This window comes from Platalea leucorodia, assembly GCF_965183815.1.
Source record: "Platalea leucorodia genome assembly, contig: HAP1_HAP1_SCAFFOLD_162, whole genome shotgun sequence".
In the NCBI taxonomy this organism is placed as follows: Eukaryota; Metazoa; Chordata; class Aves; order Pelecaniformes; family Threskiornithidae; genus Platalea; species Platalea leucorodia.
The window spans coordinates 36,060-63,208 of record NW_028121385.1 but is presented as its reverse complement, the minus strand read 5'-3'; the positions used below and the strand labels follow the sequence as shown (position 1 = coordinate 63,208).

Here is a 27,149-nt window from a genome sequence, read left to right as displayed (position 1 = left end):
ACCTGTCTGGTTTGACCCAGAGACAGCATAAATGAATTTCCACACCCTCTGTGCATTTAAACATTAAGAAGGACCCTGCAGGGACTTTTTTTGTCTGAGATTTTTCCTCCAAGACCTTCTCTGGAGCTGCAGAGGCAGCTCCTGCATCCAGAGTCCCTGCACAGCAGATCTGTGACAGAGCTGCCCTCTCTAGCACCATTTCCATCAGGAAAGGGGATCTCCTCAGGGCAGCACCCGAAGGCTGAGGTCTTTTTCCAAAGTTGTTCTCAAGAACATGCCCAAGGAATAGAGTCTCCAGAGGACTGTTGCTTTGCTTGTTTCTCCCTGGGCTCAGTGGGATGGGTCCCAGTATGGTCTTCCAGGGACTGAGCAATGTCTCAGGTGTTACTGGTAGGGGGACAGCACCCACACAGATGGGGAAGGGTCTCCAGTTAACCTGCCTGGGGCTCTACAGCATGTGATAGGGCTGATGGCAGCTGAGTGCTTTTCTGGAAGGGATCAGGAGCTGCCAGCAGAGCACAGGTGATCTGCAGGGACAGCGTGTGCCAGGAGGTCAGCAGTGACTGGAGCCCACTGAGCACAGGCCTGTGCAAGGTGGAGGGACCCAGAGATAAAGTGCTAAATCTGGGTGTGAACCACCAAGCGAGGGCTCTGCAAGCCCAGGGGGTGCAGCAGGCACAGGGAAAGGAGCCTGGTGAGTGATTCATTTTACCGTCAGTGCACTTTTGTAGACTGGATCCAGTGCAGCACCCAAACGCATCTCGTGGTGTTGGCCATAAGGCAGGGTACCTCTGAGCACCCTCTGTGGCCACAGAAGAGCTTCTGTGGGAGGCAGGCAGTGGCAGTGATGTCCCTGAGCTGGGTCTGCCTCCCAGCCTGACCAGCACAGCCCTGTGGAGTCACCCTGTGACCCCAGGTCCCACAGCCCACTTGCTCTGCAGAGCAGCACCACCAGCTCAGGGGCTGTGGAGAGCATGGGAAAGGGGTGCAGAAATGGCCAGCCAGGCCAGCACAGATGTGCCCACCTTGAGGAAAGGCTCTGTGGAGAGATGGGATGTCCTGGCAGAAGAGCAGGATGCCATGTGTGTGCAGGGGAGAGATGGGAAGAGAAACCCTTTGCTGTGGGTGCCAGCTCGGGGCAGGGTGCCCTGTGGCCGGGGCAGCGGGAGCTGCCTGAGGAGCCCCAGGGCCAGGACTCTGTGCTGTCCTGGGGAGCGGGGCTGGCCCAGGGGGCTGCAGGCTCCTGGGATGGCCTCTGCAGGACATGACAGCAGGAGAGACACTGCCACTGACCTCCATTTCCTCCTTGCTGCGGGGCCAGACCAGACTGGGCTCCTCTGCTCGGCTGGGGAGAGGGCTGGGGAGTGGGGAGAGCTGGGAAGGGGCTAGGATGCCTGGGCTGGGAAGTGCTGGGGAAAGGGAAACACCAACGTACTGCTGAAGTGTGTGAGTGTGCAGGGTAGGGCCACACAGCAGTGTCCTCGCACACCCAGCCAGGCCGCCTGGCAGAGACATGAAGGACCAGCAGAGCAGGACCTGGTCTCTGCCCATGTGTGCTGGACACCCCGGGAAAGCTGCCCCAGGGTAATCGTCACACACCAGCCAATAACAACCACCATTGCCAGCACTGGCCTCTCACCCCAGCTCCCAGAGGCTGTTTGTCCCTCCACGGAGGGACACCGAATGACTAGGTCAGAAGTCCATGTTTGCCTTGTACAGACACATCGCAAGCATGCACGTGGTGTGTGCGTGGGGAGATGGACCCGAGAGAGCACAAATGCCATCAGCTGCTCCTGGGGATCCCATGAGTGTTTGTGGGACACACAGTGTCTCCAAGTCACTTCCCCTTGAGAGTAACATCCCCTGGGAAACCACCCTCATGCGGCACTGAGATGTGCTTCCTAGAACTGAGGTCCCCGTGTCCATTCCTCATGCCTTGGGGCGTCTCAGACGAGTGCAGTGCAGGGCGATACACCACAAGGCTGAGGTGCCTGCCAGCCTGTGGGAGTGCCAACAGGAGGCCAGAGACACTATGACTGCTGCAGTGCACTGCCTGTGCCTGGGCAAGGGAAGGACTTGTATCTCTCAAGACCCCTGTGTACATGAGGAGTGCATGAGTACAGCTCAGACATGGACACCTCACAGAGCCCAGACATTTCTGTGTGTCACTCCAGGAGCAGCTCCCACCGTCCCAGTGCGATTTATCTCACTCGCCTTGGAAACGCTCATTGCCCGTTCCTCTGTCTGCCATGATGTTCATTCTTGGCTTTCTTGCCTGTGCCTTCAAATACACAGCAGGAAAGCAGCATGCCTGTGGAGCATCTCACCTGGGCAGTCAGAAGGGGTTCTGCACGCAGCAGCGACATTGCCCTCTAGAAGAAGGCCTTTCTCACCTTTCAGAAGGCGCAGAGCACATGCAGAGATTAGTAACACACCCAGAAGCACACACCTCCATGCTTCACCTCTCTGAGCTTCCTTCACCATTTCTTTAAGCAATGAACAAAGAAGAAAAAGGTTCTTCCTCACAGGTGTCCTACTAGGAGAGAGCAGAAAAGAAGGACCTTAGCCTTCCATGGTGTCACAGACGAGCAGAATGTACCCCACTCATAAGAGAGAAGCAGCAATAGGTTATACTGAGGTAAAATAATAATATGACAGGGTTCAATGAGTTTGATGGAACTTAACAAAGTTTTAAGAGTGGTTTACCAAGGTTCAATAAGTTTGATGGCATGGTTCACCTTGTTAATTACTGCATGGAAGAAACACACAGAGGAAAACTGAGTTAGAATTGAGTGAGAATGATTCAGACAGAGATCGGAGACACAAAGAGTAAGGAGGACCCTCCCGTTGAGTCACGAGGTTCAGAGTGGACCCCCTTGCTTTCTAAACTCCTTTTTGGAGCCTTGGTGCGGCTGGATCCAGTCAGTCTTGATCAATGGTTCATGTCTAATGGAATTATCCATACAATGTTTATAACATCTGAGTAGCTACATGGATTATTCATAGTTTTAATTCAGCATGCTCTCAGTCACTTACCAAGGATGCTGTCACAGGTGAGGAATTACTTTCCATCATTTTTCAGCAGTCCTGGTCAACCGGGGAGGTTGGGGGGTTCCAGTCCCAGATGACTGGAAGTTAGCAAATGTGACACCCATCTACAAGAAGGGTTGGAAGGAGGATCCGGGGAACTACAGGCCTGTCAGCCTGACCTCAGTGCTGGGGAAGGTCATGGAGCAGATCATTGTGAGTGCCATCACACAGCATGTACGGGACAACCAGGGGATCAGGCCCAGTCAGCATGGGTTCATGAAGGGAAGATCCTGCTTGACCAACCTGGTCTCCTTCTATGACAAGGTAATCCGCTTGGTGGATGAGGGGAAGGCTGTTGTCGACTTTGGGTTTAGTAAGGCCTTTGACAGAGTTTCCCACAGCATTCTCCTGGAGAAGCTGGCTGCTCACAGCTTGGAGAAGTGCACTCTGCGCTGGGTTAAAAACTGGCTGAATGGCCAGGCCCAAAGAGTTGTAGTGAATGGAGTTAAATCCAGTTGGCGGCCGGTCACAAGTGGTGTTCCCCAGGGCTCAGTGTTGGGGCTGGTCCTGTTCAAAATCTTTATCGATGATCTGGATGAGGGGATTGAGTGCAGCCTCAGTAAGTTTGCAGATGACACCAAGTTGGGCAGGAGTGTTGATCTGCTGGAGGGTAGGAAGGCCCTACAGAGGGATCTGGCCAGGCTGCATCGATGGGCTGGGGCCAACTGTGTGAGGCTTAGTGCCGGGTTCCTGCACTTGGGTCACACCATCCCTATGCAACGCTACAGGCTTGGGGAGGAGTGGCTGGAGAGCTGCCTGGCAGAACAGGACCTGGGGGTGTTGGTTGACAGCCGCCTGAACATGAGCCAGCAGGGCGCTCAGGTGGCCAAGATGGCAATGGCATCCTGGCTTGCATCAGGAATAGTGTGGCCAGCAGGACCAGGGAGGTGATAGTGCCCCTGTACTGGGCACTGGTGACGCCGCCCCTTGAGTACTGTGTTCAGTGTTGGGCCCCTCACTCCAAGAAGGCCATCGAGGTACTAGGGCATGTCCAAAGAAGGGCAATGAAGTTGGTGAAGGGTCTAGAGAACAAGTCTGGTGAGGAGCGGCTGAGGGAGCTGGGGTGGTTTAGTTTAAAGAAGAGGAGGCTGATGGGAGACCTTATTGCTCTCTACAACTACCTGAAAGGGGGCTGGAGCCAGGTGGTGGTTGGTCTCTTCTCCCAGGTAACAAGGGATAGGATGAGAGGAAATGGCCTCAAGCTCTGCAAGGGGAAGATTAGATTGGATATTATGAAAAACTTCTTCACCAAAAGGGTAGTCAGGCATTAGAACAAGCTGCCCAGGGAAGTGGTTGAGTCTCCATCCCTGGAGGGATTTAAAAGACTGGTAGACGTGGTGCTCGAGGACATGGTTTAGTGGTGGACTTGGCAGTGCTGGGTTAACGGTTGGACTTGATGATCTTAAGGGTCTTTTCCAACCTTAACAATTCCATGATTCTATGAATCTCACCATAATGGCTAAGGAAGGATCTCTCGGTCTCAGGAAAGGGATCTCAAACCCTGAGAGGCGTCCCTGCTCGAGGGGAGAGTCACCTGGCCTGCCGTCCAGCTGCCATGCAGGGAGAGCTCTCATTGGGCCCATCCTGATGGTAATATGTACAGGGTGAAGTAGTTGGCTGCTAGTCAATAGTATAGACAAGATATCTTCATTTTAGCTCTGGCATCTTGTATCTTTGGCTTTCGAAACCACCTTTTGAAATCTTGTTCAAGACACCTTCACTCCCTTGTACGTCAGCCAGGGGCTTTCCAGCTCACACGTTCACCCCAAGGACGTGAGGGCTGTTGCTCCTGCATCAGCCTGAACCAAAGTGCGGCTCGGAGTCAAGTGTATCCGTCACATTGACCAGATGCAGGAACTCTGAGGGTTTTATTCCTTTAACCCTTGCCTCTCTCCCCTCATCCTCTTTTCCTAGGGTGTTTTGGAGTTTAAGGGGGGATTTTTTGTTGTTGGAGGTGTTTCTGTAATTATTTTGCTGAGGAAGGTGGTGCGGCCTTGAAGCCCTGGGAGGCGGGGAAAGGTCTTACGTCTGGCACAAGGCCGGGAGCTCTGACCCCACCGTGAGCCCTTCTCTGCCCACGGCTCCCAAGAAGCATTTTCACCTCCCCACGGGCCTTCCCGGTGCCTGTTGGGATCCCTGCCCTGGAACGCGCCAGAGCAGGGGCACCGCTGCTGTGGGAGACACGACGGGACAGGGGCCCCACCCACCCGCTCCCGCTGGAAGCCCCGCCCCCTCCCAGCACCCGCAGGGGCCCTGTGCCCCGGAAGTCGCTCTCCTCTGCCGGCCATGTGCTCCGCTGGGATTGGCTGGCAGGACCGGCCACCCCTGCCGCTTGGCCCAGAGATACGTCAGACCCGGAAGGCCCTTCCCCTGCATCCACAGGGGCCGCCATTTTGGGTTGGCTGCCATTTCGGGACAGGGCGCCGCCATTCCATGGCAGTGAGCTGCCCTTTTGTTAAAGCTCATACTGCTCTGTGATTGGCTAATGGCCATGTCTCGACACCGTCACAGCCGTGTGTTCTCAGGCAGCCCCTATGATTGGCTGGCAGGACCGGCCACGCGTCCCAGTGTCCCCAGGGGCACGTCCCAAAGGAAGCCCCCTGTCATTTCCTACAGGGAGGCCGCCACTTCTGACAGCCTCATTCCCCACGTCTTTTCATCCTGCACTGTGATTGGCTGACAGCCATTTCATGACGCCTGCATACCCACATGTTCTCAGGCAGCCCTGTGATTGGCTGCCCACCTCTTTTGGTCCAGGAAGTGCTCAAATATAAAAATATCTACATTTATATAAGATATACATATTTATAAGTAAGTGTACAAATACATACAAATACATCTTTTATTTATTTCTAAATAGGTACGGTATTTTTATATATATACTTCTGTATAGGTACTTAAGTATAGAATTTTTTATATATAAGTAAACACTTATAAAGCTATAGAAAGCAAATATATAAAGCCATAGAAAAAACCATAGGTATAAAACAGATAAAACCTGTTTTTAATAAGAGCTACTGGAGTGAGCACTTAAAGTATAAATGTGAAGAGAAACAAAAGGAAGAGGCCAGCCCAGGGTCCCCCACTTTCCCAGGCTGCAGAACAAGCCCTGACAGGTCTGGGGTGGGGGGGGTTCAGGAGGGCAGAGGGGTGCCTGAAAGGTGGTGGGGCGTGGACAAGCTGGAACGTGCCCAGGGGCTACGGCCACCTCCAAGGAATAACAGACTCATTTGCCACACGATATTGAATATATATCACCATATATATATTATAATATATAATAATATATGTATATTATAATAATAACATAATGATATATATGTGGTGATATATATTCAATATATATAATATATAATATATAATATTATATACATAATAATATGTAAAATATATAATGACATCATAATATATTGTATATTATAAATTATATATTATATAATTAAAATATATTATACTAAAATATATTATTACAAAACATATTATAACTATGATAATATAATAGCATAATATAATAAAATTACAATTCTTATAATATTAGTATTGTAATTATATAATATGAAAACTATAATATTATATTAAAATATATTATAATATATAATATGATATATATATGTTATATATATTGTATATAATATATATCATGACATATATGTAATATATCACCACATGAGTACATAACAAATACGTTGGTATGTGCTTGTGAGGTCACTGGAGCCTGAGTACCTCAACAGGACGTACATGGCAAATGGGCAGATACGTACTTGTGAGGCCACTCTCAGACAATAGGCCAGGGGCTGACCCATGGCACATGCAGCTTGTTGTGAGGTCTCTGCTGCCTGGTAGCTGCTAGGCCAGGAGCAGGCCCATGGCTTGTGTCTGTGCTTCTGAGGTCACTCCTGCCTGAGGAGCTAGTAGGCCAGGAGCAGGCTTATGGATTGTGTACGTGCTTGTGAGGTCACTGGTGCCTGAGGAGATGACAGGCCAGGAGCTGGCACATGGCATGTGAAGGCCTTTGTGATGTCAGTGGTGCCTGAGAAGCTGGTAGGCCAGGAGTAAGCACCTGTCTTGTGTAGGTGTTTGCAAGGTCATTTGTGACCGATGAGCTGATGGGCCAGGAAGAGGCCCATGGGTTGTGTAAGTGCTTGTGAAGTCACTGCTGCCCTGGTAGCTGATAGGCCAGGAGCAGGGCCATGGCTGGTGTAGGTTGCTGTGGTGTCACTGGTGCCTGAGTAGCTGATAGGTTAGGAGCAGAACAATGGCTTGTGTAGGTGTTTGTGTAGGTGTTGGGTCATTGGTGTCCGAATACCTGATAGGCCAGAAGCAGGCACGTGGCAGGTTTAGGTGTTATGACATCACCTGTGGCTGAGTGACGGATAGGCCAGGAGCGTGCACATGGCTTGTGTACGAGCTTGTGATTTCACGAGTACTGGATCATCCTATAGGCCAAGAGCAGGCATAGGGCTTGTGTGGGTGCTTCTGATGTCATCAAAATAGTATTTAGACCCCACCCAAACATGGCTTTTTGGAAGAACCATCATCAGCAGAAGCCTGTGCACAGCACCCACCCCCGTGTGACAGTGTAACTCTTGAGCAGACAGCGATGGCAGCAGGAGGGTGTGAGGTCACCGTCACTATAACTGCTGAGCACCCAGGGGTGGCTGTAGGAGGGTGTGAGGTCACCGTCACTATAACTGCTGAGCACCCAGTGGTGGCTGTAGGAGGGTGTGAGGTCACCGTCACTATAACTCAGAAGCACACAGCTGTGGCAGGAGGAGGGTCTGAGGTCCCGTCACCGATGGCACCGCGTGGCCGTGGGGCTCGGTGCAGAGCAGCCGTGTGCATCAGCGGGGCATGCCGGGGGCCGGGAGCTGCCCGGCCCCGTGTCTGCGAGGCCGAAGGAGCAGCCCCTGCAGCCCTGGCTGGAGCAGTCGGGGTGGGGGTGGCTCGGGGGCACCCCAGGGATGTGCCTGGGCACGGTGCCAGGAGGAAACCACAGACTTCCTGCCCGGGCGCTGCGCTGCGCGGGGAGCGTGGCGAGCGCTGCGAGGCCATGGGGGCTGTGGTTTGTGCACCTGCAGGCTCCAGCTCCCAATGCGCCTGTGGGGAAGAACGGCCCCTCGGGGACAGGCTGAGAGTCAGGGGCCTGACGGAGCCTCTGGGCTGCAGGTCTGCTGCCAGGGCAAGGCCATGGCCCAGCTCGGGCTCCTGCGAGGGACCCAGGGTGGGGCTGTGCAGGGAGGGACGGGCGAGCCAGCCCTCCTGGGATGGAGCTCTTCCCCTGCCCAAGGCCCTTTCCCAGCTGCTGCTCCCAGCACAGTGGGGTCTGTAGCAGGGGCAGGGGCTGTTTCCTTCCCATCCTGACACAGACCCCAGTGCAGTCCCAGCTCCGTGGTTCCCACATCTCATGGGGGAGCTGGACACTTGTCTCTTGGCCTCTTGGATGAGCCCACCGTAGAAGATGCTCAGTGCTCCCAGTCCCCACAGCAGGGTGCAAGGGGTGACGGACTCATTTCCCCTCCACACTCAGCTTCTCCCATGATGATTCCCTTACGTAGCGACCATGACACCCGCAGCAGGACACATATGTCCCTCATATATGGTCATGAACGGCGCTCGCGAAGTTCATTGGAGGGCTGGGCTGTGTCGGAGGGGAGATAGCTCCCGACAACGTCTCAAAAGGTGCTGCTGCTGCTTTGATTGGCTCCTCCTGCAGCTGTGTCGGCATCTGCAGAGATATATTACCCTCCCATCGTCATTGTCCCCGTGAGTCCCCAGGAGCCGTGGCAGGGAGTGGGGCGCACCAGGGCTGTGCCAGCAGGGCAGGAGGCTCAGGATGGGGATGGAGGCACTCCTGTCGCCTCGGGTGCTGTGGCTGCTCCTCTGGGTGCAGCTGTGCAGGGGTAAGTGCCGGTTCCCTTGTCTCACAGCCCAGGGCCGGTGGGTACCAGCGGGGTCATCGGGATCCCTTTGGGAATGGGGTTTCTTTCCAGGCTCCACTGAGACAAGGGTCAGAAGGTGCTCAGGTCCATGGACCTTCTGCCTTTCCCTGTGCCTCTCTGTGTTTAAGGCAGCCTGTGCCTGGCTGCATTTATGGACACCCCCATCCTGGATGACCCTTTTGGGATCCCTTGTTCCCCAGTTCTGTGCCCCTGAGGCTGGCAGTGGCCCAGGTGGTGATGGCAGCACTCAGCGACCCCCAGGGCACAGCCAATCTCCAGGGTGCCCCGGAGGGTTTGTGTGCTGCTCCCTGCCCCAGGGTGCAGGGGAACCCCGACCCCAGGAAGGCAGTTTGTGCCCCACAGAGAGAAGGGGACAGTGCTGTCTGCACCCACAGGTGGCAGAGGCCTCCTTCCTGGGGGCCCCGGCCAGGCACAGGAACTAGGCTGATGCCTGGGATGAAGAGACGATATGGGTTGGGGGGACCCTTGGGATCATCTCGGTGCTCCCTGAGGACATGGGAAGCCCTGGGCTGGTGTGGGTCTGGGTGGTGGCAGGGCAGGTGGTGGGCAGGGGAGGCTGCGGGCCTGGCAGCATGGGGCTTTCCAGGGTGTGCTTGGCTGGGGAGGAGATGGTGCCCTGTGCAGGGCCTGGGGGCACGGTGTGTGGGTGCGCATGGGCAGGGGGCTGTTGGAGTGGGAGGAGGTGCCAAGGGCTGTGGGGCAGTGAATGGCCCAGCAGGGCTGGAGTTGGCCCCCCCAGCCTGCCCAGCCCTTGGGGAGAGGAGGGACCCCCACACTTCCCCAGGGACAGCTCAGGGAGGAGAGGGCTCCCAGCCTGGTGCTGTGACTCGACTCCCAGAGCTGCAGCCTGGGGCTCGGCCCTCTCCTGACGGTCCCGTGTTTTGGTGTTTGAAGGGGCTGCGGAGGTGAGGCTGGAGGCTGGTGGCGGGCGCTGTGCTGGGAGAGTGGAGGTGAAACACCAGGGCCAGTGGGGGACCGTGTGTGATGACTCCTGGGACATGGACGATGCTGCAGTGGTTTGTAAGCAGCTGGGCTGTGGGTCTGCTGTTGAAGCTCATGAGGATGCACACTTTGGGCCAGGATCTGGCCCCATTTGGATGTCTGAAGTTGGCTGTCATGGCTCTGAGTCTGCCCTGTCTGACTGCACACACAGTGGATGGGGTCAAAACAACTGTTATCACAGTTGGGATGCTGGAGTGACGTGTTCAGGTAAGGGGCCATTCCTGTTCCCTACATTTGGGGCCAGGATGCGGGGAGGGAACTGGCTGTGCCCTCAGGAAGAAATGAGCAGACACCAGATCAGGGCCCAGTGTGGGCGGTTGCACTGCTGAGTTGGCACATATGTTGCTGCATTTGCCAGTGCCTGAGGAAAGCCCCGTGAGAGCCCACCCTGGGTGCGCACACCCTTCCTGGTCCCTTACGTGGCTCAGCCCACCCTCCATTGGTGCCTGGGGCTCAGGTGAAACCCCCTCCCTGCCCCTTGGTGTCCGTTGGTGCCCATCTTTCTCCTCCCATTCAGCCAGGACCTGTCTGGCATTGCCAGGGGCCAGGTCCCCCCATGCCAGAGGCACCGAGAGTGGCTCATGTGGCCACCCACAGCCCCGGGGAAGGGCACAGAGTGGTCAGGGACTTTTGGGTTGTGCCTCCTGGCAGACATGAGTCCCTTGGCCTAAGCAAAGGGGCTGCTCAGAGGGGGAAAGCGCTGGCCTTGAGCAGAGGAGCAGGGTGGGGCACATGGCACCCCATTCCTCTCCCAGGGTCACCCTGCGAGAGCCAGCCCACGTGGACATGGCCCCGTGCTGTCAGTGCTGACCTGCTGCCCAGCCTCTCCTGCCTGCCCCAGCCCCGGCTGCCCTGTGCCACAGGGGCTTTGCCAGCACTTGCACTGTCCTCGGTGCCTGTCCTTGCACCGGGAGCTCGTGTCAGCCCAGGGCTGCCCCTCTGCCCGCTCTCCTGCCCTCTGCCTGGCCGTTGATGGGGATGGGCGTGCCTGGCAGTGCACTCTGGCCCTGGCTGAGGACCCCCTCCCTGGGCAGGTGCCAGAGTGGGGGGCTGGCACAGACACTGACTGTACATAGAGCTGTGCCATAGCTGTACCCCGTGAAATGGCCCATCTAACAGCAGTGCCCCAGCAGCCTGAGACCACCCTGAGAGAAGGGTGTGTTACTGGGGATTCCAAGGGTTCCTCAGCCAGGCCCTGAGCTCAGTGGGCAGATCAGGCTGCAGCAGCCAACAGTGCCTTGGCCAGTCTCCCTGGGCCCCAAGTGCTCGGAGCGCTGCCAGGAAGCCCAGGGTCTCCAAAATGGCGGCAGTTTGTCCGAGCAGTGCCTACGGCTGGGGGTTTGGGAGAGAAGCAGGGCCACAAGTGCTGTGCTGATGTCTGAGGAGCGGCAGGGTGTCCCTGGCGTGTTTGTGCCATCAGCAGCCCCTGGGAGCTGCTGGGAGGGTCGTGGGGCTCTTTGCCTGTGGCCACCTTGCAGCCCAGGTGGGACGTGGGCATGTAACTGCCAGAGGGCTCTGGGAACTCTCCGGGAACTTTGCTCCAGGATTTGTCCGGCTGGTCGGAGGGGAGAGCCCTTGCTCAGGACGCGTGGAGATCCGTGATGGGAATGAGTGGAAACCTGTCTGTGACTCAGACTTTGGTCCCAAAGCTGCCGACGTGGTCTGCGGGGAGTTGCAGTGTGGCGCGGCCCTGTCTGTGCCCAGGGCAGCTCACTTTGGAGAAGGTGTTGGTGCCATGTGGGACAGAGAGCTGCAGTGTGTGGGGAATGAATCCTTCCTCATGTTCTGCCCCAGGGGATCCCGCAGAGACCAGCCCTGCACCCACACGAACGCCACTGGTGTCACCTGTACCCGTAAGGACTGAGGGTGGGGTGTTCCATATCTGGGGGTGTGCTGGGGCCAAGGGGAGCAGGGCAGGGACAGTGCCATGCTGTGCTGGGTGTGAGGGCTGGAGGGGTGATGTGGTTGTCTGCAGCCCTAAAATCAGGCAGAAAGAGGAGAAAGGCAGGCTCTCCTCCATTTGGCTGCTCCTCCAGCTGCCAAGTAGGTGAGAGCACAAGTCCACCCTCCCTCATTCTTCTCTGTTCCCGATGACACAGGGTTCAGGCTGGTGAACGGCAGCACGGCGTATGAGGGGAGGGTGGAGGTCTATGTGCTGGGGACCTGGGGCACCCTCTGTGCCTCCCGCTGGGATCTCTCGGACGCCCACGTTCTCTGTCGACACCTCGACTGCGGGTTTGCTGAGTCCATTCCCAGAGGAGGGCATTTTGGCAGAGGCACGGGACCTGTCTGGAGAGACTCATTCCACTGTGACGGGACTGAAGCCCACCTGGGACAGTGTCCAGTGACCGCCCTGGGGGCTTCACCGTGCTCCCATGAGAACGATGCTGCTGTGATTTGCTCAGGTGAGTGCTGGGACAATGCTGTGTTAACTCCATTTGTCCCTTGGGTGTGACATGGCCACCCAAAGCAGAGGACCTCATGGTAGCAGCAGGGTGAATTTCTGACGAAAGAAACCCTAGCTTCACCAGGAATCTCTGCCCCACCCTGGGGATCAGGCCCAAACTTGTCCTGTTTGATCGGAAAGGCCCCCCTTGCTCTGCTCCCTGCCAGGGACACAGGCTCCCAGGCCCAGATCCCCAGGGATGCAGAGGGGCAGAGGCGTGTGTGCTCTGCCCCATGGCTCAGCAGTGCCAATGCCAGCGCTGAGGTGGGGCAAGGCTTGTCCTGGGGCTGCCTGTCCCCAGGCCACCGCCGGCTGCTGCTCCCTCCTGCGGGAGCTGCCCCATCTGCCTCAGCAGGGACGTGTTGGGTGGCTCTGCCCCACCAAGAGCAAAGAGAGGGTCTTGCTCAGGAAGGCTCAGGGACTGGGGAAGCAAGCATGTGGAAAGCTGCTCCTGAAGCTGACCGCAGAGGGCTGGGGGCAGGCGGGTGAGCTGCAGGGGGTTGTGAGGGTTGGAGAGCCTGGAGAGCTGCTGCAGGTTTGTGGGCTGCCTGGTGCTGCTGAGGGCTGGGGCATGGCTGCTCTCCCCAGGCCCAGGCAGCTCCACAGCCCTGCGGCTGGTGGGTGGAGGGAGCCGGTGCGACGGGCGAGTGGAGATCTTGCAGCGCGGGACGTGGGGCCGAGTCCTGGATGAGCAGTGGGACATGCAGGAGGCCAGCGTGGTGTGCCGGCAGCTGCGGTGTGGAGAGGCAGAGAGAGCCTACAACCCCCTGAAGCCTCAGAGAGGGACGGGTCCCGTGGGGCTGCGAGGGGTCCGGTGCGCAGGGCACGAGGCCAACCTGACCCTCTGCAACACCTCCCTGCCCATGAGCGCGCTGGCAGCAGGGATTGCAGAGGACGTGGGTGTCGTTTGCTGGGGTGAGTGGCACTGCACAGGCCCCCCAGGCTCTGGGCTGGGTGGGCAGCCGGCCCCTGATGGCAGCTGGGGTTTCTTCCTGCTGCAGGGAGCCGTCAGGTCTGGCTGGTGAACGGGCCCGGGCGCTGTGCTGGGAGAGTGGAGATCTACCACCAGGGCAGCTGGGGGACTGTCTGCGATGACCAATGGGACCTGTCTGATGCTGCCGTCGTTTGCCAGCAGCTGGGCTGCGGAGGGGCGGTGCAGGCGGTTGGCTCCGCTCAGTTCGGGGAAGGGTCCGGTCAGATATGGCTGGACAGCGTGAACTGCTCCGGGGCCGAAGCTGCTCTCTGGGACTGCCCGGCAGGGTCCTGGGGGCAGCACAACTGCGGGCACAAAGAGGACGCAGGAGTCATCTGCTCAGGTCTGTGCTGGGAGCTGTGGTGGGAGCCCAGTGCCCGGGGACACCAGGACAAGGGGAGAGCCGGCAACGGCCGAGGCTGTCCCTGGCTGCCTCTGAGCCCCTGCCTGAGCCTGTCCTGGGGACACCCATGCACAAACCCCCTCGGTCCCACTGGGGGCCCCTTGTAAGCTGAGCTGTCCCCAAGGGTTAGCGGGGAGGGCATGGGTGTCTGTCCGTCAGGGACTTCTCTCTGCCCCTGGCAAAAGGGTGACTTGCTGGCCGTGCCTCTGCCTGGCTGAGGGCCTGGGGGGTGAAGAGGCTTCTCTGCTCCCATAGCCCCAGACCAGCCTGTTCCCCTCTGGGCCCTTTCCTCCCAGATTTCATGGCCCTGAGGCTGCACAACAGCACCAACTGCTCCGGGCGCCTGCAGGTGTTCTACAATGGCACATGGGGGACCGTTTGCTCCAACTCAATGACTCCCAAAACGGTGTCGCTGGCCTGCAAGGAGCTGGGCTGTGGGGATGAAGGGACCCTGGAAACACGCCTGCCCTATGGTAGGGTGTCTGGTCTCACCTGGCTGGATCGTGTGGAGTGTGGGGAAAGAAACAGCTCCTTCTGGCAGTGTCCTTCTGCTCCCTGGGACCCACAGTCGTGTGATGACCTGCGAGACGAGACCCACATCACCTGCAATGGTAATTCGGAGCTCCGCGGGCACCAGCATCCCCCCAGCTCCTGCTCCCTGCTGGGCACAGTCAAGCGCAGAGACAGGGCCCACAGGGGCTTTGACTTTACGTGCCAGACCCTGCTGCTTGTGGTGGCACAAATGGGACTTCAGCTCTCAGAGCCCCACACATTCCCCAGCAGTTGCCAGCCGGGCTCCCAGCAGCGCCCGGGGCAGGCAGAGGTGTCTGCAGGCGAGGTCTCAGAAGAGCCCAGCCAGGGCTCCAAGGAGCGTCCCCTCCATGGACACCCTCCTGCTGCTCTGTGAACCAGGGTCCCTCTGGGGCTGAGCAGTCAGGGTCCCCCACATTGCCGTGCGTGTCCCCTGAATGACTGGGGTTCAGCTGCTGCCATGAGCGAGGCGGCACGGGGAGGCGTGAGCAGAGCTCAGCCCCACGCTCTGCTGCACGACCCCCTTCAGCAGCCCCTTCACCGCAGCATTTCCTTCTGCAGGGAGTCGGCCAGAAACACCCGTGGCCCTGGGGACCGTGTGCCCAAACTCCACGAGCTGCACAGGTAGCTGCTCCTCTGCATGCCCCTCTGGCCTGGCAGGGCTCTGCCTGCTGTCCCGGTGCCCTGGGAGGTCTCTGCCTTCTCCAGACAGGGAGAAGATTCGTGCCGTGGGAGGCGAGGATGGGTGCTCGGGCAGAGTGGAGGTCTGGCACCGTGGCTCCTGGGGGACGGTGTGCGACGACTCCTGGGACATGCAGGATGCCGAGGTGGCCTGCAGGCAGCTGGGCTGTGGCCCTGCGGTGTCTGCCCTGGACGAGGCTGCGTTTGGGATGGGGCAAGGCCCCATCTGGCTGGAGCAGGTGGAGTGCCAGGGGACGGAGCCATCTCTGCAGGACTGCTGGGCTCGGCCTGGGGACAGCGGTGCCTGCCAGCACAAGGAGGATGCTGCCGTGCGCTGCTCAGGTGAGCGGCAGGGCTGGGACCCTTGCTGGAGCTCTTGGCAGAGCTGCTGAGAGCAAGGCCGTCCTTGTGCAGCATGGGAGCCTGGTGCCTAGTGGGCAGCAGCCTCTGTGGGGCTGGATGTCCTCTGGCTTCTGCCTGCAGGGCCCTGCAGCCCCCAGGGGCATCTCCTGGGCTCCCTGTGCCATCCTGCCCAATAGCCAGAGCAGGGCCCTGGGCCCTGTCCTGGCCACCCTGACCAGTTTTGCAGGAGGGGGTGGGATGTGTCAGGAATACATGCAGGGATACCTGCACACCCACCCTCTCAGCCCAGCTCTCCTTCTCCTCTTCTACAGCTGCACCCACGACAGCAGCACCTACGCTCCGACCAGGTAACCTGTCCTCCGCACTGGTGCTGGGTCTTCTCAGGGCCAGCTGTGACCCATGGCGGGAGGGAAGGGGCTCCTTGCCAGGATGTGAAACTCCCAGGAGGAGGCACTGGGATAGCAGTGGGGTGCGGGGGTTGGGGAGGTCTGTGATTTCCCCATCAGGGGGGGATCTTCCTCATGACTCACTCCTGGGGTCGTCTACCCCTGGTGTAATGGGGGTCAGGACTGGGGTGTCCCAGCCCCCCACCTCTCCCAGGCCTGGTGCTGCCCTTTTTGTGCTCCTGCCATGCAGATCCCAGCCGGGGCCGTCCGACCGCCAGCGGGAGAGTCTCATTGCCCGTCATCATCTGCATCATTCTGGGGGCCCTTCTTTGCCTTGTCCTGGCCCTCCTGGCCGGGCAAGTGCGAAGCGCCAGGGCTGGGCGCGGAGGTGGGTGGCGGGGAAAGATGCCTCCTGGCAAGGCCAGGGGTGCTGTGAGGTGTGAGTGAGTGGCACAGGCAGAGCTGGGGGGATAAGGGTGTGTGCTGCCTTCATTCCCATGCACCGCCTCCTTGACTGCCTGACCATGGGCCACCAGCAGCAAGGGGTAGAGAGGGTCCAGACATGGGAGGAGATAGGGATGGGAGGAGGACAGAAGTAGCAGAGCTGGGCTGGGGGAGATGGGCGCAAAGGGGAAACAGATGAGGACTTCACACTGACAGCTCTCTGGGCAGCTGTGGAGGGAGCTGTGGGGCAGGGGAGATGCCAGGAGGAACGCGGGGCAGCAGGGTCGATCCCCATGGTTTCAGGCCCCCAGGCTGTTCCTCTGTCCAGCCCTGACCTCCCCCCAGCAGGGAAGGGGCCATGGGGCAGAAAAGGGAGAGGAAAGGTGCGAGCTGCTCCAAGCTCTGCATGAGGGAGCTGACCCAGGGGCCAGAGGGGCACAGGGGCTGTTTCTGAGGGGATGTTGAAAGGCTGTTGCAGGAGATAGGGATGGGTTGAGGACAGAAATGGCAGAGGTGGGCTCGGGGAGCAGGACTGTGCTGTGGCAGTAGCCGTCTGCTGGCCCAGAGGACCAAAGCTGGGGGAGCAGAGCGGGATCCCATCCTGTCTCTGCCTGTCCCTGGGCCAGCCCTGCTGCTGTCCACAGGCTCTGGGAGAGCTTGGGAGCCCTTCCCTGAGGCCGTGTATGAGGAGATCGGTTACAGCCCGGCGTGGGAGAAGCAGGCGAGGTTCAGTGGCTCAGGTGGGTGTGGGTTCCTCCCGGGGGGCACATCTGCCAGGCTCTTCCCCCTCATCCCCACCCATGGCTGACCCCCTGCAGTCCCCTGGCCCATGGTCCCTGCAGTGCTGGGGCTGTGGGGGCTGTGGGGAGAGCAGCCGGGTCCTGGGCCCAAGAGAGGAGCTTCCTCCCCACCAGTTCTTCCCCTCCCAGCTGGGGACAGCCCCTCTCTGCCTGTCCCTGCACCCCTATGGGACACCTGAGGGGGGAGGGAAGGGGCTGTCCTGGGGCAGCTCTGGCAGCCCCTTTGAGACAGGGTTTGTCCCAGGGGAGCAGGGTGAGTCCTGAGCCCTTCTCCCCACTCAGCCCTGCCTCTGGGGGTCCCCCGTCCCCAGCAGCACTGACCACAGGCCTGGTCAGCAGAGCGCACTGCCCTAACAGCCGCTGCGCCTCTCTCCAGGCTCCTCTTCAGAGGGGTCCCTGACCAAGCTGCAGCCCTCCCCTGGGGACAGCAAGGAGGAGGATGGTCCGGGATCAGCAGCAGGTAATAGGGTGCGGGAAGGAGTGGATCTCTCCTCCCTGCAGACATGTGAAGAACAGCGGTGTCACTGAGTGTCACCGTCAGAGCTGGGGAGGACATGGAGTGGTGTCTCCTGTGGTGCTGCCAACACCGGTGTCTGAGCCCCATGTCCCTGCGCATCCTCCCATCCTCTGCTCTGCAAATGTATCTTCTCCCTGTCACCAGCTCCCCTCTCCTTTCAGACGTCCCTGTCCTGCCTGGAGGTGACCCAGCGGATGGCTATGATGATGCCAGGGAGGTTTCTGAGCCTGGGGATGATGCTGCCCCTGGGCAGGGAGACTGGGAAATGGCCAGGGCACCAGAGGAGGCAGCAGGACCCAGGGATGCACCTGAAGGTGAGAGGGAAAGAGAGCGGTGCCGGATCCTGGGCTGCCATCCCTGGTGCCGGATGAATCCTTGCTGTAGTGAACGCTCAACCTCCTGGGATGGGGGAAAATGCACCAGGAATTTTCCTTGGGTTCCAGGGGTGGGAGAGGGAGTTGAACATCTCCGGACTGGTGAGGAGAAGGGAGGAAGGTGATGTACAGAGCAGGAGGGGCACCCCATGGGGCGAATGTGCAATGGCTGCCTTGGTGCTTGCAGGGGCAAAGCTGTGCTCCCAGAGACGTGCTGGGGCCCCTGGAACTGAGGGAGATGCCTGGTCCCTGTCCCCAGAGAGCACAGGCTATGACGATGCTGAAGAGGTGTCTCTGGCACATCCCCCTGAGGACACACAGGCTGTGCCAGTGGAGCTCAGTGCACAACAGTCCCTGAGCCCCAGGCCAGGAGAGCCCGTCCCTGCCATGCAGCTGGGTGCAGCCAGGAGGGAGGAGAGGTCTGTGCAGCTGGGAGAGCCGTGAGCACCAGGGAAGCGTCTCCCTTTACCACGGGCAGCAGAAACAGCCGGGCATTTCCTCTCTTTGTATTCCCCTGTTTTTGCACCATGCCTCCATATTTGTTCTTATTAAAAGCCTTTAGGGGTTTGAGCCAGAGTTGGTGCTTGCCTGGCCCGATGTCGGGGTGTCTCCCTGAGGCTGATTGGGAGGAGCAGAGCACAAAGACATGGTGGTGGGGAAGGGGCACGTCTCAAGGACGGACAGCAGTCTCGGGGTCAGATTGTGGGGCTGCGAGAGCCCATGGTCCCTGTGGAATATTCCTGCTGACAGAGACATTTCCATCCTGCCAGCCACAGTTTCCAGCCAAAATGTCTCTCTCCAAGGTCCCATGAGTGCCCATCTCTTCACCTCAGGGTTCCCCAGTTTCTCTTTCCCTCAGGCCCTACCTGGGCCATGATGGTCCCATGCAGAGAGGCCACGACAGAGCTGCTGTGTTGGGTGATCCCTGGGCTGTGGCCTCACAGAAGTTAGCCCTATGGTGGCCAAGGTGCCCTGGACACCCCAGCCAGCCCCAGCAGGTATGACAACGGCAGGGACACAGGAGCAGAAAGCTCACAGCCCCTCATCCAGGCACTGGGCCTCCCCCTGCACCCCTCTGCCCCCCAGCATCCCTGGAGGTGGGGGGAAGGGCAAGCTTCCGTCTCCCTGGGGCTAAGGGTCTCTGTGGCAGGGTGGGTGAGCATGGTCAGCTCTTAACTGAAAGGCCAACGGTTTGGCCACACACAGGGATGGTGTCCTCGTGATGCTACAGCTGGGGCAATTGTGTTGCCCAGTGCCATAGATTTGTTCCCCAGTGAGCCCCTGCCTGGCAGAGAGGGTTTGGGGGAATGAAAACCAGACCGCAGTCACCGTGAACTTCTGGAGTGGTTGAGTGGAGGAGGTAAGGGGATGGGCTACTCATCCAGTCTGCTTTGCACACATGGCCCCAGGGCCCATCCTTATCAGTGACTCTCCTATTCTTGCTCAGGAGCAACCCAGAAGGACTCTTTGGGAGCAGTGAGAGTCCTGCAGGCACTGTCCCTGAAGCCAAGCATTTTCAGGCTCATGCTCAAAGCTCACAAGACAGTATCATTGCTTGGACAGGGTGTCTCCCTCTCACTTTTGCTCAGTCACCAAAAAAGCCAAACTTCTTTGGAGATGCATTGCCGGGGAGCTGGCTATGAGGCAGCAGATCTGCAGGGGGCCAGGATGTGCAGGTTGCTGTGGGACTACAGTCCAGTATGTGCCATTACTTGGCTTGACTGGTTGACGGGGGAGAGGCTAAGACTGGAAGCAGAGGGGGATGGCCTGGGTTGCAGTTGTCACTGTGTTCCTGATGGGTGAGCAGGATTCTGCAGCAGCAAGAAGTTGCAAGAGGGCACTGCAGCAGGTTGTTGGAGCTCATGAGCAGGTCTTTCTTCCTCTGGGCAGGGACTGAGGGCTGTGAGGGGCTGCAGCTGGGCTGGACAGTGGTGGGTGAGGAGTTTTGGGTAAGGAAAGTGGGGACAGTTGAGACACTTGTGCTATGGGCCCTGGGTCCATAGGTGCTGAGGGGATGGAGAACACAGAAGCGTGTGCAATGCCAGGACATGCAGAGGAAGGTAAATCTGGAGAGTAAAACTGACGTTGAGTGGTTGATCTGGGGCTGTTGTGAAGACACAGTGTGAGAGTTGGTGACCATGCTAGACCCCAGGGGAGCCAGTGCTGGCATTTCTGTCCCGACTTGTGCCCTTGCAGCAGGGAGGAGCTGATGCAGAGAGCTGTTGATGTGGGGCCCCAGAGGGATCCCCCTGTGCTGTGTATCTCTCTGCTGATGCCCAGAGAGGAGCACATAGGTGTTTCATCAGTCATTGCAGCAGGGGGGCAAGGGGGTCCAAGAAACTGCTCAGGTCAGCGTGTGACTGAACAACACTGGTGCCCATGCACTACAGCGGATGATCCTCAGCACAGCATTGTCAGCTGTCGTGGGCACATCAGAGGTCTTACTGGGACAGAGCTCTGGAGGGAGGATGCTGCCATTCAGGACTCAGCTCCAGGGAGTGCGTCTCCCTGGGACTGCGGGGATGGTGGCCTCTGGTCTGGGAAATGGGGTCCAGGTGGAGGTGTGAGGATGGGACCAGTCTGTGCACCACTGAGAATGACAAAGAGGAGAGAGACAGGGTCTTTGCAGAGACCCCGCAGAGGAGAGATCTCCATCCCTGTGGAGCAGGGAAGGAGGGACAGCTGGAGACCACCCCAGAGGAGCTCTGAAGGGAGAGTCGTGCCCAGGGAGGGGCTGGGGACTGTTGGTGCTGGAGGAAGGCTCCTTCTAAGCCACAGATCGACAGCTACAGAGCTGGGATGGTGCTCTGGCAAGAGGTGAAGAAGCAAGCAGGGCTGGGGCAGGCTGGAAGACGGAAAGCGATATCTGGAAAAATGTAAGGGAGGAAATGATTGCTGAAGCCCGGGGTTGAACCAGGGACCTTTAGATCTTCAGTCTAACGCTCTCCCAGCTGAGCTACTTCAGCCCTGCCTTCCCCCCCCAGCCCTTGTCCCTGTGGCAGCGGTGCCAGGCCCCAGGCTGACACACAGGAGGAGGCTCCTCAGGGAGGTTCCCAGGGAAAAGCTGTGCCCAGCCTCCGGCAGAGGGGACCTGGCCCCTCCCTGCCTCCAAGGCCCCGTGGGCTCCAGGTTTGGTGGAGGCCAGCTCGCACTGGCTGTGCCAAGATGTGTGGGGGCCTTGTACAAACGTGACAGTGGCAAAGGTAAGTGGGCAGGCCAGGCATGGGCAGCTGCAAAGGCTGAGGGTGGAAGGATTGTGGGACTGGTGGAAGACCTTATCTCCTTCCCCATGGAAGGCCTCCCTCCCACCACCCTGTTTTCCCCAGTTCAGCTTCACCCCTTTGTTCCCAACTCTTCTACCCCTGAGCAGTGCAGGGGGATGGGCAATGGAGGCTGTGGTCAGTCCAGAACAGCTCCTCTCTGCTGCTCCTTCCTTCTCACACTTTTCGCATGGGGTCCGTCTTGTGGGCTACAGTCCTTTGAGACGAACTTGCTCCAGCATGGGCTCTCCTCAAGCCACCATTCTTGCAGGAAATATCCTACGTCTCCAGTGCTGGGTCCTCCACAGACTGCAGGGCTTTCCTTCTCCACCGTGCTCTCTGCCATGGGCTGCAAGGAACCTGCTCTGGTGCCTGAAGCACCTCCTTCTTCACCAACCGTGGTGCCTGCAGGGCTGTTTCTCCCACTATTGTTTCCCTCAGTCCTCTCCCACTTTGGCGGTTGTGACCTTTCTTAAATACACTTTCACTAAGGTTCCACCATCCTCGTTGATGGGCTCAGCTTTGGCCAGCGATGGGTCTGTTGGGAGCCAGCTGGAAGCAGCTCTGTCTGGCATGGAGGCAGCCCCTGGTCTCTTCTCACAGAGACCACCCCTGCAGCCCCCCCGCTACCAAAACCTGCACCTGGACACCAAGACACAGTGTGAAGCTTTGCCTTGCTAAATGGTGTCCCCTGCTCTTCCCTCATCCACAAATACAGTTTACTCGCTGGGTGACTGCAGGACCAACCTGGCTATGGGCTCCTGGTTGCTTCTGTAGATGATAATTCTTCCCACAAATCTGCAATAAAAATGAGAGAAACTGGTATTACAAACACATTAACCTTATAAAGAGCTACTACAGACATAGTAAAAAAAAAAGTCATTGACGGGAGATGGAAACAGACACATCAATGAACGCGTTTGAGTTTAAAGCTTTGAGGGTTAACCCCTTCAGAGGGTTGCTGCGCTCAGGACAGACAGAAACCACACACTCCCCCCAGCTGGGGGTGTCCCCAGCTGCAAAGCAGCAGTACCTGACCGTGCCTACGCACCCCAGCCCATCCCCATTGCAGACAGAGTACAACACACCCCAGCAAACCTCCTTCAAGGGATTTAACTACAAAGACAGCTTACTCCTGGAAGTTTACTCGCTGGGGAGGACGGGAGAGAAACAGAGAAGGCCTTGATGCTGTGCAAACCCAGTTCAGCAATAGCTACAACATTGGGGTGCTGTCAACACCGTTTTGGTCACAAATGCCAAACATAGCACCATACGGGCTGCCATGAAGAAAATTATAGAATCATAGAATCATAGAATCGTTAAGGTTGGAAAAGACCCATAAGATCATTGAGTCCAACCGTTAACCTAGCACTGCCAACTCTACCACTAAACCATGTCCTCAAGTAGCACGTCTACTCATCTTTAAATACGTCCAGGGATGGAGACTCAGCCACTTCCCTGGGCAGCCTGTGCCAGTGCCTGACTACCCTTTTGATGAAGAAGTTTTCCCTAATATCCAACCTAAACTTCCCCTGGCACACCTTGAGGCCATTTCCTCTTGTCCTATCGCTTGGTACTTGGGAGAAGAGACCGACCCTCACCTCGCTACAACCTCCTTTCAGGGAGTTGTAGAGAGCAATAAGGTCTCCCGTCAGCCTCTTCTTCTCCAAACTAAACAACCCCAGCTCCCTCAGCCGCTCCTCACCAGACTTGTTGTCTAGACCCTTCACCAACTTTGCTGCCCTTCTTTGGACATGCTCTAGTACCTCGATGTTCTTCTTGGAGTGAGGGGCCCAGAACTGAACACAGTACTCGAGGTGCAGCATCACCAGTTCCAAGTACAGGGGCACCATCACCTCCCTGGTCCTGCTGGCCACACTATTCCTGATACAAGCCAGGATGCCATTGGCCCTCTTGGCCACCTGAGCAACCTGCTGGCTCATGTTCAGCCAGCTGTCAACCAACACCCCCAGGTCCTGTTCTGCTAGGCAGCTCTGCAGCCCCTCCTCCCCAAGCCTGTAGCGCTGCATGGGGTTGTTGTGACCCAAGTGCAGGACCCGGTGCTGAGCCTTGTTGAACATCATACAGTTGGCCCCAGCCCATCGATCCAGCCTGGCCAGATCCCTCTGTAGGGCCTTCCTGCCCTCCAGCAGATCGACACTTCCACCCAACTTGGTGTCATCTGCAGACTTACTGAGGGTGCACTCAACCCCCTCATCCAGATCATCAAGGAAGATATTGAAGATATTGAACACTGAAGATTATTGAATATAATGAACACTGTTCACCCTGGAGGGAAATGATCAGCAAAGTGCCACAAGGCTTATATGAGGACGATAGCAACAACTGTCCCCAAGTTGGAACCAAAGAAATCCCTTTTACCGCCACCGAATTGGCTAAATTCCAAAAGGATTTTGCTAGGACGGCAAGGGAGTCCGAAACCGAATACGTGTGGAGGGTATCCCTGTCGGGGGGGGGACAGGATCATGCTATCGGAAAAGGAAGCAGAGGGGCATTGGGGCCCCGGCGTCTTCCTCACCACGGGCGATCGCCGAGCCCCATGGTCTCTGACCCAGAGGGCAGCATATTGGGCGGGGGGGCTGAACCCATTAGAGAGGGAGGATCCCCTGGCTATAACTGGTTTGGTCGATCAACTACTAGAAAATGTACAGAAGGCGGCGTGCCTGCAAATGATGTATGACCGGGAACTTAAACCAAATCTAAGCTCTCCGATGTTGTTACCGGTAGAACCCGAGCGGCTGACGCCGCTAATAAGAGGACTCCCCGACTCGTTAAAACCTATCGGGATCCAATTACAGGGGAGAATTCAAAATGTGCCTTGCAAGGAGCGAATCGCAGCTGCCCTGGAGGGAATGGTAACCCCCAAACAGCGGCAGTGGGGGAGGAAGGTGTGGACCTGGGGGGAGATAGCTCAGGAACTAATAAACTACGGGAGGAAATATGGGCCAGTAGGCAGGACTTACCAAAAGGTGGAAACTAGGGCCGTGTGGGCAGCGAGGCCGGCAAATAAATCGCTGGCTTTTTCGGGGGGTAGCCCCAACCTAACACAAAGGGACAAACCCGCATTCCGACAAGGATTGTGGCAAATGGGACTGCAAAAGGGGGTGCCCCGAGACTTGATGGATGGGCTCCCCACCAAAAAGTTGAAGCTCTTGGTGCGGAGGTGGTCCGGGCAAGGACCCCCTCCCAAACCGAACCCACCTTCTGCGCCAGCATTGGACAGGGAGGAAGTGTTTAAGAAGGATGAAAAGAGTGGTGGGAAACTGAAACCTCCACCCCCTCAGGGTGAGGAGGGAGGCAGAGGGCAGATGTTTATCAGACAACTCACCTGTAATAATAAGGGAGACCTACTAAACCCCACCAACCGGCATGGGCCGAGCGGGTGTGGGAGGCAGTGGCCAATGTCAATAATCACTGGGGTACAAACAGGTGCCCGAAAATTGCAGCATTTTGTCCACAGGCGCCAACCATGGTACATGTCTCTCAAAACCCCAGTTGCCCTGGTGCATCATCTTACTCCCCCAGCCAGCTGGTTCTGGTCGAGCTTCCCACCGTGGGAGCTGTGCCTCTCATATTAGATACCCCCCTAAACAAATATACATGGAAAGCGAAAGATACCAGTGGGAGAACCGACAAAATCCACACCAAATGGATTATTCCCTCCTTCTAACCCAAGGAGCGAGTTTTGTTCCTATTTGTTCTTTAAGGGCGGCGATATGACCACGATGCACCTGCTACTTTGGATCATTTTAACTCAGGGACACCAACCCATTAGAATATTCCACTGTGTATATCAGTTTTTATAACTGGTGGTCCATATGTGTGCATATATGTTTGTACTTCATTGCAGCTCTATGAATAATTCAAGATTTAATATTTATGGCAAACAGGCTAAATATTAGATGTTTCAGTGCACTACAGTCTTTATGCAATAGTACAAAGACATCTAATTGTCTGGTGCATGTCTAAGCACGTATATGTGTGTGTGCTTATTTAAGAAAAAATACCCAATAACTTTCCAATGATACCTATTTATGTTGGACATTTCAAGAATTTCAACCTATGATGTACTATATATATAATTCTTACTTTTTTGATCTTCCTCTATTTTCATCATTAAATAGTCCTGTATATGGGAAAACTTAATAGCCAAGTAACATGAAATGTTGTACTTGCTTAGAAAATGTAATTGTTTAGTTCTCTTTGCAAAAAGTAAATATTGAATGTTCACTACTCATGGGGCTTGGTATTGTACCGGCCGAATAAGGGATGGGGCAACCACCTTTTTCAGCCTTCTGGGCGACAAAGACACAACTTCTTTTCAGTTTCCACCAGGGAAAGATGGGCCATTTGCTCAGGGAAATAAAGCCAAAAAACGGCATTATTGGATCTGTGGGAATACGGCATACAAATTCTTACCTGCGGGGTGGTCGGGAGTTTGTTATATAGGGATCATAAGGCCCCTATTCTTCCTCCTGCCAGAAACTGGTGGACCCCAATTAGGCGTAAAGGTGTATGATAACCTCGGGGATAGAACTATTGCCCGTAAGACGCAGTCTACCAAGGTAAATTTAGGTGGGACACAAAAATGGGGGAATGACGAATGGCCCCCCGAGCGAATAATTGAACATTATGGACCAGCAACCTGGAACCCGAACGAGCCCATTGCAGGGGCAAGAGAACCAATCTATAACCTAAACCGCATAATCAGACTACAAGCGGCCCTAGAAATTATCACCAACAAAACCGCTGACGCCATAGACCTATTAACTCGGCAGTCTCAACAAATGCGCACGGCAATCCTTCAACATCACATGGTTTTAGATTATTTACTGGCTGAGGAGGGAGCGGTGTGTGGAAAATTAAATATCTCTACCTGCTGCCTAGAAATAGATGATGTGGGAGAAGTGGTTCTCCAACTGACCCAAGACATCAGGAAAATAGCCCATGTCCCTGTTCAAACCTGGAGTGGTTGGAACGGCGATTTGTGGTCCTGGTTACCAGGGGCACCGTGGGTCAAGCAATTAATATTGTATTTGCTATGTGCAACTGCCACCTTACTGTTCCTACCCTGTATAATTCCATATTTATTCAATTAATTCGACACGTTGTGTCAAATATGCAATTTGTTCCTAACACCTCACCTGATGGTGTAACGAAAATCTGTACCATCCATCAGCCACAACCAACCTCAGTACCCATCATTTAAACCCATCCCCAATTCCTTCTAAAGGAAGAAACCGCGTATTGCCAGTTACTGTTAACCCTATTTCTAATGTTTACTGTTGCCAGTTATTGTCAACCCTATTTCTAATGTTTACCCTTCAAAGTTGAAGAATTGTTAAAGTCGTTCAAGAATGAGCTTGCATTGAGCAATACCTCAGTTAATCTGTGTTAAGACATTCCTTCACCTGAAACAATGTTATTCCCGTTTCCCTTCCCACAACTTTCCTCCACCCCTATCTCCAACCCTTTCAACTCTGCGTTTTCTTTCTTTCTCCTTTGTTTTCTCTTTCTCTCTCTGTCTTATGCCACCAAGCTGCAATGTCGAGCCACGGGGTGGTGTAAAGGACTGATAGAAAAATGCGGTTTTGTCTCGACATTGCCGCTGTAGCGCCATCCAGCGTCGCGCTTTGAGAAGACCCTCTTCTCCCCAGTTTTGAGAAAAACAACCTCGTGCGCCTGCACAGGGACTAAAGGCACGAAAAGAGCCGAGGCGGGGACAAAAAGGCGCGAAAAGAGCAGAGGCGGGGGCAGCACGGCTGTGGCGAACTGCACGTACACATTTGTGATCCGCGCATGCGTGGGAGCCCCTACATAAGGAGCACATGTGCCCATCGGCGGGGGCGGCGGCGGCGCACGCGAGACCACTCCTTCCGTTCCTGCACCCTCAAGGCT

At 56.7% G+C, this 27,149-nt stretch overlaps 1 pseudogene across 1 annotated transcript in view; it reads left to right on the top strand.

Annotated features, from left to right (window-relative positions):
• The first annotated feature begins 350 nt into the window (after positions 1 to 350).
• LOC309603657 (scavenger receptor cysteine-rich type 1 protein M130-like) overlaps positions 351 to 27,149 on the top strand; it is a 38,265-nt pseudogene continuing 11,466 nt past the window's right edge. The window contains exons 1-5 of the transcript in view: positions 351 to 390; positions 12,152 to 12,457; positions 13,093 to 13,413; positions 13,500 to 13,814; positions 14,171 to 14,485. The product of the transcript in view is annotated as a scavenger receptor cysteine-rich type 1 protein M130-like (transcript). The remainder of the gene's footprint in view (positions 391 to 12,151; positions 12,458 to 13,092; positions 13,414 to 13,499; positions 13,815 to 14,170; positions 14,486 to 27,149) is intronic.